Source organism: Kogia breviceps, chromosome 20 (assembly GCF_026419965.1).
Source record: "Kogia breviceps isolate mKogBre1 chromosome 20, mKogBre1 haplotype 1, whole genome shotgun sequence".
Lineage (NCBI taxonomy): Eukaryota > Metazoa > Chordata > Mammalia > Artiodactyla > Physeteridae > Kogia > Kogia breviceps.
Window position 1 is genome coordinate 20,299,888 of NC_081329.1, and position 15,709 is coordinate 20,315,596.

The following is a 15,709-nucleotide window of genomic DNA, read 5'->3' on the forward strand; positions in this document are numbered from 1 at the left end:
ATTTAAATCAGCCTACCCCAATGGAATCATTTTACACAGAGCTAGTGCACTTACATTTTTTAATTAAATGAGTAGTCAACCATTAAAAATAAAATATTGATATGAATTATTAGACTAGTTGATTGGGGAAGAAAGTTATTGTGCAAGCAATCAGAGATTTAAGAAAAATGAATAGAAATCAAACAACCCAATTATTGTGGCCCTTAGCCTTAAGGAAGACTCTGTCCAATCTATCTCTTTTCTTTATGAACAATCACTTTTCGAAATGTCTAAAGAAAATTATCACTGCAAAGCCAGCCTCAGGTAGGAAATCTGAGTCAAAAAGTAGTATGGGGCTTCCCTGGTGGCGCAGTGGTTGAGAGTCCGCCTGCCGATGCAGGGGACACGGGTCCGTGCCCCGGTCCGGGAAGATCCCACGTGCCACGGAGCAGCTGGGCCCGTGAGCCGTGGCCGCTGCGCCTGCGCGTCCGGAGCCTGTGCTCCGCAACGGGAGAGGCCGCAGCAGTGGAGAGGCCCGCGTACTGCAAAAAAAAAAAAAAAAAAAAAAAAAAGTAGTATGATTGATCTTCAGTAGCAGGACAGTGCTTAACTGCTTAAGTTCCTGCTACAAAATACGGGGGTAGTAATTTCCTTTGTTATTTCAGGCCCCAAACTTGCTTCTTCCTGGATTCTACATAAAATACAACTGAAACTGAAGGTTTCTCCCCTGAATTTCAGGACACCTGTGCTCTTAAAGTGTGAACAAATGTAATTTTTAAAGTCACTCGATTAAAGACCTTTTGAAGTCTTTTATTTTAAGTGGAAGAATCATGGTTTAAAGCAAACCCTGGCATTCCTTCTTCTAAGTATGGTTTTCTGTGTTTGATCACCTTTAAGTGAGGCATACCTTTCTTTGAGTTGAACGTTCAGGCTTAACAAATTCCTTTTAGCAGCTGAGCCTACAAATGGACAAGCACAGATTTCCCTGCCATCTCACATTTTTTGTGGGCCAGTGAATTCTCAATTTCTGTTCGGTTAGGAGTAAGTTGATAAACAGAAACAGCAAAAAGACCTATAACCCATTCAAGAGAAGACTGGGCAAAGATTTCTTGCTGAATCCCTCTCACATGGCTGTTTGATGAGCAAGATGTGTATTGCATCAACAAAACAGGAGACGGTAGCATGGTAGGTGCCGGGTGATCAAAGAGCAAGAAAGGAATGGAGGAGGTAAATTGTTGGCATTTTGTGTACGGGAAAGAGAAACTTGAGGAGTGCGTGAACTGAGGATATTGGAAGGCACACGGTTCAGGTGATGCACTGGGGAGGGACGGGGAGGGGCTTGGGACGCTGTGGGGAAGAGGCAGGTATGGGGGAAGCAGAAACAGTGGACCAAGTGAGGAAGGCAAGCTCAAGAACTTGGCACTTAGTTTCATTTAGTTCAGTGCTTCTCACACATACAGATCCCCTGAGCACCTTCTTAAAACGCAGATTCTGAGTCAGTCGGTCTGGGGCCGGCCTGCAATTCTGCATTTCTACCAAGTTCCCGCAAGATGCGGAGGCTGCTGGTCCAGACGGAGCTTTGAGTACCAAGGTTAGAGGACCCCAGTTTCACCTCTTGGAACGTGAAGAATGTCGGTACCAATGAAGGAATTATTTATTAAGTGCCTGTTATGTACCTAGCAATCTGCTAAGTGCTCTGAAGAGTCGAAGAGAAGATAAGAACCCCCTTGGGCAGGAGTTTAGAGTCTTAAAGAGGAGATAAGACTGCAAACACAAAACCACAGGAGTGAAACAGAGGAGTCTGTGTATTAGAGAGCCGGCTGGACTGGGCTGGAAGTCTTCAGGAAGAAAGGGTCTGTCTAAGCACCGTGGGGCTGAGACTGGCAGAGGAGGGGTAGTGACCTGAAACTGAAAAGCACGCAGAGGGGAGAGCGTGGAAGGCAGGTGCAAAGAACTGCAGAGATCTCTGCGCCGCGGGGGCCTTAGTACTCACTCCGCTGCAGCCGTGGCGACCAGCTCCAGGCCTGAAAAGGCTAAGCGCTGGGGGCTGGAGCTGAGTTCAGCTGAAAAAGCAGGTGTGCCTCCCCAGCCTCCGGCACATCACTGGACACAGCAGTGGTCATTCAGTGACTGACTCGTGGTCAGAGCCCTCAGCAGACCACAGAGCGCCTGCCCTGCGTGGTCTGATATGCCCTGCCAGAGGCTTTGGGGTCCAAGGATGGGAAAAAAATGGATTCCCGCTGTCATCGTGGGAGAAAAACATAAATAATGATGGTGGCATGGCAATCTGTTGAAGATCCTCAGTGCTTTTTTCTTTTTTTTAACACTTATTTATGTTTTTAGATTAGGAAAGTCTGTGGTTTTTAAAAAATTTTTATTGGAGTCGAGTTGATTTACAATGTTGTGTTAGTTTCAGGTATACAGCTGAAGGTAGTTCTTATTTGCTTTTGCTGCTGATGGGACTCCAGTATTAGATTACGTTTTCCTTGTCCCTGTCTTCTTAGAAGAACAACCACGAGCTTATATTAGGTTTCAGATGCTCTGAGTTTCGAAATCTTGCAGAAGCAGACGTCAGCTGACTTTGGGAGGATCTGTCCCTCTCTAGGTTAGGCTGGAGTTGACCAAGGAGGAAGACCCCCCATGCCCACAAGTCACGTGGGTCACATATTGTAATGCGATGACAAACATAGGGTCGCGATAACTCAGCCGGGGCCAGGAGCGATCAGTGTGCCTGGGAAAGAGGGAATGCTTCACCCAGGAAGGACGTTTGGCCTCGAAGGATGAGGGGGAAGCTGCCAGCAGCTCCAGCAGAGCCGTGGTAAAATCCCTACGTTAAGAGAATGATGTGCCGCGGGTTTTAGTTGACACCGGAGCCCATGGGCGGCTGTGACAGGAGGGGAGCACGGGAAGGCAGGCTGAGGACCAGCTGAGAGAGATCGTCAACACCCAGCAGGAGAGTGTAGATCTTATCCTTGTTGGATGGTGGTGGTAGCCATGACTTCTCCATCTTGCTTGGATAAGATGTGATTGTATACACATAATACTGCAACTGGCTTGGGACCATGGTCAAGAAAACAATGCTATATTTGCCTAAACTACCAGTAGAATTATTTATTTTCACTCAGCTCTTTCCTGAATTATGTGGAGATCAAAGCGTAAACTGGGACAAGTGAACCACAGGTCACTTGCTGTGCAAGTTTTGTCAAGGAGCAACTTCCCTGAGCCTCAGTTTTCCCTCCTGCACTAGAAGGAATGCTCGTTTGGGGACAGGAACCTTAGCAGCTCTCCAGGTGATAGTTCCCGAGTGCTTCCTGTGTGCCAGTCGCATGCTTTACCCACCTAATCCCCAACTGGCCCACAAGATGGGCTCTCTTCTCAGTGCTTGTACAGTCAAAGAAACTAAGGCTCAAAGCATTTAAGTAATTGACCTAAGGACACAGGTGCCTGGGGTCAGACAGGTATTCTCGAAGCTAATTCACAGTTCCTGACAAAGATCTGGATTCCGATGTTTCCTGGGAGGAGATTTGGGTTGGTAGGTGTTGCTTCAGGAAAGTTTGAAAAACTTCAAGTTTTCTCATGATTAAAATGAATAGGATATCCTTTAAGAGAAAAAAATGGTGATGTCATAAAATGTGCTTGAAAAACTAAGACCGAAACAGTATCAAGAGTCTTAAAACTATTCATACTCTTCAATTTAGCTAACTCATTTCTAGGAATGCATTTTATTTTTTTTTATTTTTATTTTTTTTTAACATCTTTATTTGAGTATAACTGTTTTACAATAGTGTGTTAGTTTCTGCTTTACAACGAAGTGAATCAGTTATACATATACATATGTTCCCATATCTCTTCCCTCTTGTGTCACCCTCCCTCCCACCCTCCCTATCCCACCCCTCTAGGTGGTCACAAAGCACAGAGGTGAACTCCCTGTGCTATGCGGCAGCTTCCCACTAGCTATCTAATTTACATTTGGTAGTGTGTATATGTCCCTGCCACTCTCTCACATCGTCACAGCTTACCCTTCCCCCTCCCCATATCCTCAAGTCCATGCTCTAGTAGGTCTGTGTTTTATTCCCATCCTACCACTAATCTATTCATGACATTTTTTTTTTTTAGATTCCATATATATGTGTTAGCATATGGTATTTGTTTTTATCCTTCTGACTTACTTCACTCTGTATGACAGATTCCAGGTCTATCCACCTCATTACAAATAACTCAGTTTCATTTCTTTTTATGGCTGAGTAATATTCCATTGTATATATGTGCCACATCTTCCTTATCCATTCATCTGTTGATGGACACTTAGGTTGCTTCCATATCGTGGCTACCGTAAATAGAGCTGCAATAAACATTTTGGTACATGACTCTTTTTGAATTATGGTTTTCTCAGGATATATGCCCAGTAGTGGGATTGCTGGGTCATATGGTAGTTCTATTTGTAGTTTTTTAAGGAACCTCCATACTGTTCTCCATAGTGGCTGTATCATTTTACATTAGGAATGCATTTTAAAGAAATAATCTGAAATTCACAGAGATATGTGACATAAATGTTCATCTCAGAATTACTACTAAAAAATTTTTTTTCAAGAATGTAACTAGAAACAACCTAACTGGTCAACCTCAGGGCAATGCCCACAACATAGAATATTATGAAATCATTAAAATATTATTTATAAAGGACTTCAGTAACATGAGGAAATGTTTATTATACATTTGTTAAGTGGAAAAAAGAATGAAATAGCATGATCTCAACAATGGAGAATATAGCAAAATGCTACCAATTTCTCTATGGGGGGAGGGGTAGGACTGTAGGATTAAGAATAATTTTACTGGCTTCCCTCATGGCGCAGTGGTTAAGAATCCACCTGCCAATGCAGGGGACACCAGTTTGAGCCCCGGTCCGGGAGGATCCCACATGCTGCGGAGTGGCTGGGCCTGTGAGCCATGGCCGCTGAGCCTGCATGTCCGGAGCCTGTGCTCCGCAACGGGAGAGGCCACAGCGGTGAGAGGCCCGCATACCACAAAACAAACAAACAAAAAACAAACCAAAATAAAAACAAACAAAAAACCCCTGGGTGTTACACTAGCATCTGAAGTGGAGGACAGTCTTGTGGGGCTGAGCCTCTTACCTGTGGAATCTGATTCTGTCTCTCGGCAGATAATGTCAGAATTGGGTTGCATTCTCAGACACCCTGCTGGCATCTGAGAATTGCTTGTTGGTGTGGGGAAGCCTCCGCACAAGTTGAAATTGGATCTGGGACCCCTTTTTCATCTCCATCCCATCAATCCTCTCATTTTATAGAGGAGGCAACTGAGTCCAAGAAGCCTGGGTGACTCTGTTAAGAACACAGAGTGAGTGACCCAGACTCCAAGCGCTCAGTCCATTTCGTTTCTGTTGTCCAGGGCTGCCTCCCAAGCTTTGAAATAAATGTCTGAGTGCTTTAACTAGGCAGCTGCAATTTATTATTATAGTGGAAACTCTGAGTCTCCACTGTCCCTCTGCGGGATCCTAGCAACAAGCCCAGTGCCAGATGAAATCACACTCCTGACTCTTGGCCAGTGTAGCTCTGAACTGGTTAGATCCCGGATGTCCCCGACCAGAATGGCAGCAACTCCAGAAGCTGGACTCCTGGCAGAGTGTCTGTCCAGGATCTGGGGTGGGAATCTGCACTTCTGGAATTCATGAAGGTGAAAGGGAGAAGAGTGCCCAGCAAATGTGCCGTTCTCAAAGCGGACACAGCGCCCTGGTGTAGTGGGGATATTCTTAGCCCGCTCTGTGGAAATTGCTCACCTCTTTCTTGGCCTTGGACACCAACCCGGGGAGATGGCTGCCCTTAGAAGTAGAGCAGTGAGGAGAGGTTGGGGTCCATGATGGTAGCAAGGGGCCCCAGTAAGCGGAACAAACCTCTAGACACAATGCAGAAAATCCTATTAGGATGAAGATGTCGGATGTGGCAGTCATGGAGGAAATGGGCTGGGATGGAAATGGGCTGGGGGCAAAGGAAAACCCCCTCTGACTGGGAGAAATGGGGGCCACTCCTTACTCCTTGCAGAGAAGTGAAGGTACCTTAAGCTTTCTAAGCTGGGGACGTACCTGGGCCTGGTGGTCTCAACGTCAGACTCTTGCACTTTCTGCACTGAACCTTGCTCAGCCCTGTCTGGTTCCTGGATGTGTCCACTTCTATCTAGTTCTCTTGGTACCTGGGATCCCAAAGCACCAGTAGCAATGCCTGGGAGCAATGTCACATTGGTGGAGATAGCAACACAGGTGTGTCAATGACAAGCAGAGGGTAAATTATCAGGGAATGGGGAGGAGCCTCTTCCAAGGTTTGAGGTACAGAGTGATTTACTGGTGACAATAGAGGTCATCAATGTTTCCAGCGACCACAAGGAAAATTTGCCAGTTTCCCTACGTTCTGTCTGAGGAGGGGAAAGGAGCAGAGACATTCAGCATTGCCATAACTTTACTAGAAAATACTTACAATATCACCTAACAGGGATCCGTAAAACTTCGTTAAAGTAAAAAAAAAAATTCAGTATTTATTACATGGCACACATTATAAGGGCTACAGGCTGGAGGATTCAGGTATAAGAAAAGATAACGCTTCTGCCCTTGTTGGGCTTTCAATCCAAGGAGAGACAAAGAGTGAACCATTGTTTGTAAGTGCAGCGGATAGCACAGCAGGGAAGCGCGGTGTACTCCATATACCATATGTGAACTTAGGGAGGGTCCAGACTAAATGTGATGTTACGCATAAAGTTCTTAGTATGGTCTCTAGCACGTAGTAAGTGCTCAGTACATTGTAGCTGTTATTTTTGTTATTACCGATGGCCTGAAAAAGATGCTTCAAGGGGGCAGCACCCTTTTTTGGATTTGTGACTTGGGAAGGAAAGTCTGTGATCCATCCATTCATTCATTTGTTCATTTTATATACTTTTTTTTTTCTTATATGTTTAAGGGGCTGTACTCAGTGATAGAGATACAAAAGCACAAAGAGTCCCTACCCTGAAGGGGCTCCAATTCTAATTCGTTTAATTATAAACAGATAATTTCAAAATGATGCAGTAAGAAACATATTATTTAACACAAAGACCAGTGATTTCAGCTCTGCCTCTCAGGGTCCAGAAAGTCTTCACTGAATAAAGGATGGGAGTTTAGTCTAGAAGATTGTTCTCCAGGGTCCCTTGTTTTATTACCAGTTCTTTCCTGGGTGTGGGGAGGTAGGTAAGGTGATTTTTATTTTTGTGTTTTTCTTTCCGAATTTGATCTCTCAGTTCAATCACATGATGAATTGCCAAAGGAAAAAAAAAAATGTTGGCAAGGGTTCATTGCCAGGCTACCTAATTTTTGACCGTCAGAAAAAATTCTGCATAGGCACGTTTCTTATAGAGGAATTCACTTCCAAAATAACCATAAAATGGTCCATCTCCACAAGGACTAGGGCTCAAAACAAATTGTGATTTGATTAAAGTCTCAAAGAATACTATCTGTGTGTCAAAGAAGGTGAGCTATTTCTGCCCCTGGATCGCTGTGACAGTCATCAGATGTTTGCAAGAAAACAAAGCCTGGCCTCACAGAGGCCATTTCCCAAGCTGTCACCCTCAGGCAGGGTCCTGCCCTCTGCATCTCACTGCCCGGGCGCCTCAGCATCCTGGTGGCAGAGATTGTTTAAAATGTCTCGCAAAGGGGTGAAGGAAAAAAGAATGAACACTTAAAGCAGATTCCAGAGTCCTCCTCAGACAAGGAATGTGATGGTTTTTTTGTCCCTTTAAGCCTGTGTGTGGCTGAGAGATGAAGACCCGTCCCACTCTGCAGCCTCTTCCCTGCCAGGAGTTGGGGCCAAGTCAAGAGCAAAGGCCAGACACTCAGCATGTTGACTGATGATGGCCCAGAGAAGCACGGGGCCATCTGATGCTTCCTGCGGGCGCCTGCGTGGACCCCTCAGGAGAGGAGCAGCAGAGCTGAGTCTGCCAGGCCCACGCCCTTGGAGAGCTCTCTCGTCTCGGACCCTGGGGGCCACCCCACGCAGCAGAAGGCGAAGTTAGTTCCTGCTAACTCTGACTGGTGCAGCAATCCGCTGGAGAAGAGCCCAGCTTGCCTCTTTCAAATTCCTGTGCAGCACGAGCAAGCAAGCTTACACAGCTCTGGCAAAATAGGAAAAGGGGAAGGAAGAAAGATGAGGAGGATCGCTATTCCCGGGCCTTCTCCCTTCCACGCCAGGACCTGTACCTTCAGAGAGGAGGCCTGTTCTCCAGCAAGAGGAGATGAGATGAGCAATGGTTTTTTGTTTTCTGTTTGTTTTTTGTCGTCGTTGTTTGTTTCAGATCACAAGAAAATTCAGGACGGCTGATCCAGCTGTGAAATGTGAATTTCATAAACCAATAAATCTGATTTTTCATAATGTCCACACTCCAAGCCAGAGAAAGAAGAATCCAGAAAAATCTGCTCTAGAAAGCCTGTCTCTGCAAAGAAATGCAAAGAATGCTTAAAGAATGCAAGGTTTCCACCATAAGATGCTCTGGAAGAAGCAGGAGAAGTAGAGAAAGAGGAAACAACCCTTGGTAAAAATTTGCCTACCCAGACTGCTTTCTTTTTCAGTAAAGCCCTGGATTGTGGTTGCAACCTGAAAAGTAGTGAGCATTCCCCTCTATTTGTTCCCACCTTTGGCTTAACTGGTCCTGGAGGGATAAAGGCTCAGAGATAAAAGTACAGGCGAATTCTCTCTGGAAATTCCACACAGAGCAGGAAAAGCTGGTAGATTCTGGAAGGATTTTCATCAAGATGCTAACTGGGGTTACTTCCAAGTGTAGGATTTTATGGAGTTTGCCTTTGCGGTTTTTTTTTTTTGTTTTTTTTTTGCGGTACGCGGGCCTCTCTGTGTTGTGGTCTCTCCCGTTGTGGAGCAAAGGCTCCGGACCCGCAGGCTCAGCGGCCATGGCTCACGGGCCCAGCCGCTCCGCGGCATGTGGGATCTTCCCGGACCGGGGCACGAACCCGTGTCCCCCACATCGGCAGGCGGACTCTCAACCACTGCGCCACCAGGGAAGCCCGCCTTTGCTTTTTATATATATTTTTTCTGGGATGTTGGAAATTTTTCTTTATAATAAAGCTGAGCTATGTTATAATCAGGAGTGAAATAAAATATACACATGACTGTGGTTTTCTCCTCTTTCCAGAGACCTCAGTAAAATAAAAACATGGGAATAAACTCAAGATAATTGAAGGAGACAGTGGAGAAGAGACCCCAACACATATTCAGAGGAAGTGAAGAGAATAAAAGCCCGTTGATGGATCATCAGATCCCGAAGCCATATTCCAGAATGGGGGTGGGGATAGAGGGGTGGGGATGCAGAGGAGAGAATTTCAGGTGTCTGCAGATGCGCTGGCCGTGGGCGGCACCCCACGCTCTCCTCACCCACCCCCGAGTTTGGAGCCTCCGCAGCCAAATTCCAGGCAAAAAGCAGAGCTCCCTTTTCTACAGTTGTTGACATCTTTCTGAGAATTAGGGCTTCCAGACCCCTGGATAACTGCCCCCCAGGTTTTGACACTTGAGAGCCTCCCAGGCAGACTCTTCTTTCTGCTCAACCAGAGTGAAGCCTGCCTGTCAGTAAAGCCGCATAAAATGGTGGCATGTGGACATTACCACGGAAGGGTAATGAATGGAATCCATTTAACCTGAGGGCACAGCAGCACATGCTTCCTGACACTGGGCCCATAGTATAATCCTAGCTCCGCGCCTGCCTCAGTGTTTATGGAAAGAACTGATTTGATGTATCAACGATTTCAGGTTGTATTAAAGTTTATTGGTTTCCCACCTTGACAATCAGACTAATAGAACACAGAAGACTTAAATATGCTTATAGGAAAAAATGTGATATGATCAACCGTGACAGTGTGAAAGTAAATTGCAGCTGTCGGAGAATGAGAAGGGTATAAGAAGAAGGGTGGAGCGCTCATATCTTAATCTAGTTTAGTTGGGAATCAAGAGGTACTTTCTATGTAAATCAGTGTAGCCATTATGGGAAATAGTATGGAGCTTCCTCAAAAAATTAAAAGTTGAACTACCATACGATCCAGCAATCCCACTTCTGGGTATATATCCAAAGAAAATGTAAACAGGATCTCATAGAGATACCTGCTTTCCCATGTTCATTGCAGCATTATTTACAATAGACAAGGAAACAAGCCAAGTATCCATCAATGGATGAATGGATAAAGATTTGGTGTACATATACCAGAAACAATTCTTGCGAGTGACAAGAACATTTCAGTACAATATTTTCAGGTGGTTGGGTAGTTTGATATGCTATGATTTCCAATTTTCACTGCTGAACTTTCAAATCTCATTAAAACAGCTCTTTGTTGCTATTTGCTGAGTTAAATCAGCAGTGATTCAGCAAATAAGCAGACATAACAGGTTTCCTCTTGGCAGGTAGAATCATGGACCTCCAAAATATACGATTGAGAAAGTGATTTCAGAGCTAAAGCATTGGGGGTGCCTTTATAAGGATTGTCTTCTGTCAATCCTAACTGCTCTTTACAAGTGAATGACTCTGAAAGAAAAAGAAGGCTCGCTCTTCTCCCCCATGGTTGCAGTGTTTACTCTGGCAGGAGTCTGGGACAGGTGGATTGCTCAGGAGTTTGGAAATGTCTGTTAGTGTCTGATGCAACCTGGTGTTCTGAAGAACATTAATTAAAAAAAAAAAAAAGTTACGGACTAGAACGTATCTCTCTTAGATTTAGAGCGACCTTCAATTCCCTAGCTGGCTCTTACCTAAGGCTTTAAAAGTTTTTCTTAGCATCTGGCCGGAAGAATCACGAGGAAATTCTGCAGTGGCTCCACATTTATTGCATGTCTCCCAGGGGCAAGGGACCATGTTGGTGCTGCTGAGTCAGACAGAGTCCCTCCCTCAAGTGGCTCTCAGTCTAATGACAGAAGTAGGACAGGGCTCTGAAAACTATAATTCAAGGTCCAAAGAAAGAAGGGCCGTGAGAAATATAAGACAGGGACAAGTCCTGCGAAAGGAGCTAAAGATCAGTGTGCTCTTGCTGATGAGACGTGCAGATTTGCAACGAGGACGTGTCCAAGGACCTCTGTGCCGGTGATGGAGGGAGGGCGGGCAGCGCTGGGGTGAGCTGGGAAGACGGTGACTTGTATGAGGGCGCAGGGGGAGACAGCTTAGGTTTGAGCCACCGTGCAAACGGGAACTGGAAGGACAAATCAGAGGCAGCTGTAAGGAGAGCCAGGCCTTCCCCCTGCCGACCCCGCAGTGCTGTGGCCCCCGCCCGACCTTGACCCCTGCCTTTGGTCTTCGTGTGCATCCCGAGAGTTCTCAGGCCCTACTTCGTCAGCGGGGTTCCACTCCCGCCGGGCTTCATCCTTGTCCCCTGTCTGTCCCCACTCCCGAGAAGCCAGGTCTCTGCCTAGTAAGGACTCAATTACTAAATGACCCAAATGACTCAGTTGGTAATGACTGCACAGATTTGCCTCTCAGCAGCCCGTCTCTAAGAGCGCGCCCTGTCACTCCACAGCAGGCCGGCAGGAAGGTGTTTGAGGACTGGAAAAGTCACCCAGTCCAGCCTCCGACCATTTGTATCCAAACTTCTGAAATCGTCCCCGACAGACAGCCAGGCAGCCCCCAGCCCCTCCTGCCTGCGGGTAACTCAGAGACCCATCCCGTGTGTGTGTTTATTTCGGGTCTCTACCTTGGTAGCATTCAGGGGGATTAAGGTCTGAGTTAAGGGCACAAAGCCCTTTTCAGGCCTGGGGCAGCAGAGCAGGGGAGGGAGGTGAGGAGGGTGCCAGCGTTGGAGAGATCTGGCCTGGGAACAGCAGAGAGAACAAGCCAGTACTTAGGCGGGCCAGCCGCTGACACCGAGGACCGGGCCTCACAGCAGCTGCACGGGTCTGTGGCTGCTGACAGGCTGGGGGACAATGAGGGCATTCATCTCTCCAGCTGCTCCGCCCCGGCGTGCGTGCTCCCGGGACGCAGAGGGGAGCGAATGAACGAGCGGGGGGTGGGGGGGGGTGGGGGGGTGCGGGGAGCAGAAGGGGAAAGGCAGGCGTCCGACTGCAGGGCCTCTGTCGGCTGTGAGCTGAGCCATGGGCTGCCGGGGAGTGTGCGCTTCTGCGGCCGAACCTGCCAAAATCTATAACGAGGCCAGTTAAACATTCCTAGCATTTCCAGAGTCTTCATGGTATTTTCCCCCAATGAGCTGCCTGCTAAGAAAGGGTGGACAGACCCGGTACCCTCAAACCAATTTGGATGCAATTCAACCCTCCCCCCACCCCCACCGTGAAGATGAGCTGGGTCAGTGATTCTCTCTGTGATCTGGTAGAGTCCTGGATGGAAAATGAGGAGAACTGGCCTCACCACCGTGACCGTGACCTTGGAGTAGTTATGTAACTGTTCCAGGCTTCTGTTCCAGACTGCCATTAAAATGGTCATGATAACAGCTGCCCTATCTACTTCACAGGGTCACCGTAAGGATGAAATGAAAGAACAGCCATAAATCATGTTATACACGGCAGACCAATACGGCCTCGAGACCAGGGGTGGGCAAGCTTTTCTGCAAAGGACCAGGTAGTAAATTATTTCTGGCTTTGTGTATCACATAAGGTTGCATATTCTTCTTGGTGTGTGTGTGTGTGTGTGTGTGTGTTTAACAACCCTTTAAAAATGTAAAAATTGTTCTCAGCTCCTGGCCTGCACAAAAAAAGCCCTAGTTTGTCAACCTCTGCTCAAGAAAAACCGCAGGAGAGGGCTGGAAGTAGGGTCAGCCCTCCAGTGGTTGTGATAAATCTAAATATAAATAAGTGTTAATAAATAAATAGTATATGGATAGTCTGTGAATATAAATAAATATACATACCCATGGTATTTTCTAACTTGGGTCCCTATTAGTGAAACAGCTTGAACCCCAGACCATGGGCTGTCTCGTTCAAGAGTTCCTAGACTGTCTTGCCATTTACCGAGCTCTGTACTGTCTAGACTACAGCGTCCATGCTGGCTTTCTTTTTTTTCTTTTTAAAATTTATTTATTTTATTTATTTATTTTTGGCTGTGTTGGGTCTTTGTTGCTGCGTGCGGGCTTTCTCTAGTTGCAGCGAGCGTGGGCTACTCTTCGTTGCGGTGCGCAGGCTTCTCATTGCGGTGGCTTCTCTTGTTGGGGAGCACGGGCTCCAGGCGCGCGGGCTTCAGTAGTTGTGGCTCGTGGGCTCCAGAGCGCAGGCTCAGTAGTTGTGGTGCGTGGGCTTAGTTGCTCCGCAGCATGTGGGATCTTCCTGGACCAGGGCTCGAACCTATGTCCCCTGCATTGGCAGGCGGATTCTTAACCACTGAGCCATCAGGGAAGCCCCATGCTGACTTTCTTAGTCGTCTTAAATTGGAGGCCAGACTTCAGCCTCAACTTGGCTTCAGAGCTTCACTGGGTCCCAATATTGATAAGACCTGGGGCAGACCACCCTGCCTTCTTAACCAGTGCTGCCCGGGCATAGCTCCTGTAGGAAGAGTGGGTTAAGACCTTTATTTGGGGACCACTACTGCCCATGTAAGAAGCAACTCATGTTACCTGTGACAGCGCACAAACAGTACTTCGCTGCAGTGGTTTTTTTAAGTTGTGTCATTATTTCTCCCATAATGCCCTAATGAGGTAAGCTGGCTTTGTCACTGTCGCTACGAAGAGGGGAATATTGAAACGCAGTACTCAGGACACTAGCATCAACCTTCACGATTGTGTGGGACAGTGGTTTTTAGTTCTTTCTGTCTCTGATGAAGAGTCATGTCCCTGCTTCCCCTGGTATGTCTCTTTTTTCTTTCCTTGTCCTCACTCCTTGTTTGAAGATATTGGAAGAGCCTCAGAATGAAGCCCGGATGAAAATAGCAGAGAGCAAAGGGTGTTTGTTTCATTCTCTTCCCTTCCAAAGGATTTTCAAAGAGAAGTGGCAGATCAGTACCGTGATCTAGACTAGAATAATAAAAGCAGCCAGATGCAGATATAAGCATGCGGGAGGCAGTGCTGACCTAATAAATCTTGCTTTTGTTGGTACTGTGGAAATATGATGATATAAACACAACACTTTAGAACCAGGTTCTTAGATAGCAGCTACCTCGTACCTTCTTTTGACAGGAAGGGCTGTGTCAGCCAGAAAGGGCGGGAGCTTTCCAGGAAGCTGGCTGGGGTTCAGAGCTGAGACCAGCGCAGTAGCCTCTTGGCTCTGGGCCAGCCCATTGTCTGCTACACCCTGCTGTTTCCCAGGGTGCCAGCTGCCCCAGTGGCCACGCCCCTGCAGGGCTAGCCTCACGTTTGCCATTGCCTTGTTGGGATCTTGAGAAGTCTTTTCCCAGTTGAGATAAAGAGCTCTACCTTTTCTAATTGGATGCAATGTTTCCCCTCTGAATCATTATTTCATTCTGTTAGTGCATAGGGCTAAAAGCTCAACACTCCTGTTCCAGCACTGCATAGAGTAAAGCCCTGTTCTGCAGAGGCAAGTTCTAGTCTTTGAACACAGACCACCTCAAACATGGACCAAGGATCTTGTAACTGCCTGGCCCCGGTCACAAGAGGGGAACTGTGGAGGGTTCAGGGTAAGTCTGACATCCTCCTGGGAAAAACAACCCAAAGGACCCGTTGTAGAGACAGTGGCCAGCTGTGTCACCTTCACAAATGAAGGAAAATACTTCAGACATGAAAACCTAGCCAAGGACAGTGCCTGGCAACCATTTGGCACACAATGCAGGTTGAGTAAATGAATGAAAACTCTTCTAAGGAGATTTTTATGGTACAGCTTCTTAGGAGAGGAATTGGACATACTAATGACCCTAACAGAGGAAAGGCTTATCTGGGAACACTGTATAAACATCAGTTTCTTAGTAAGAGTGTAATAAAGAGAGAAGGTAGATGGTAGTGTCTGCCACCCAGAAAACTGGGGAAACAAAGAAATAAAAAATTCTTACTCTCCAATTTCAGTTTCCTTTATGCTACATGCATCTGTCATTGTGTTATATTCCAATGCTTTGGTTTTTACTAAAGTTTGGGTTGATGAACTCCTAAGAGTGTACAAGAGACATGTCCGAATCTCATCGCGGAATCTCATCTCAGCCTTCCCAATAAGCATTAATCCCGGACGAGGAGTGTGAGTCCTGTGAGCTTCCATCCTAACACTGGACATTCTTGAACTTGCCTTTAGACTTTGGGGAGGGGTGCATCCTGCTGTCCGGCGGCTGTGGCCCTTGCTGTGGGACCTCCCAGGTAGCCCAGGCCACCAGCTTCATAGGCTCCCTGAGAAGGGACAGACATCTATGGTGGCACATTCAGGGGAGGGAAGGTGTGCCAGACCTGCCCTGAGGAACTGCTGATTTTATTCTTTCTACTTCATATTCTGCCGTTCCTCCGGGGAAGACAGGTAAAAACACATTTAGAGGAGAATATAGTTTGTCAGAACATCCCATGACTCCCACTAACTTCAGGATAAAATCCCAACTTATTGGTATGGCAGACAAGGTCCTCCATGATTTGACCTCAGCTTTCCTTTCTAATCCTCATCCTCTCACTCCCCATGTATTCCACCAGCCTCTGTGAACTACTTGTCCCTTCTCAAATGTACCATATTCTTTTATTACCTTTGTGTCTTTTGCCTATGCTATGCTCTGTGCCTAGAAGGCCCTTTTTCTTGTTTGTGATTTGGTGAACTCCTACTCATCCTTCAAGACCCAGCTCACATAG

General features: G+C 46.7%; 1 long non-coding RNA gene across 1 annotated transcript in view; it reads left to right on the forward strand.

Annotated features, from left to right (window-relative positions):
- LOC136793300 (uncharacterized) overlaps nt 1–15,709 on the forward strand; it is a 65,098-nt gene that overhangs the window by 27,171 nt on the left and 22,218 nt on the right. The window contains exon 2 of the long non-coding RNA XR_010838428.1: nt 12,461–12,567. This is a non-coding gene — a long non-coding RNA (uncharacterized lncRNA). The remainder of the gene's footprint in view (nt 1–12,460; nt 12,568–15,709) is intronic.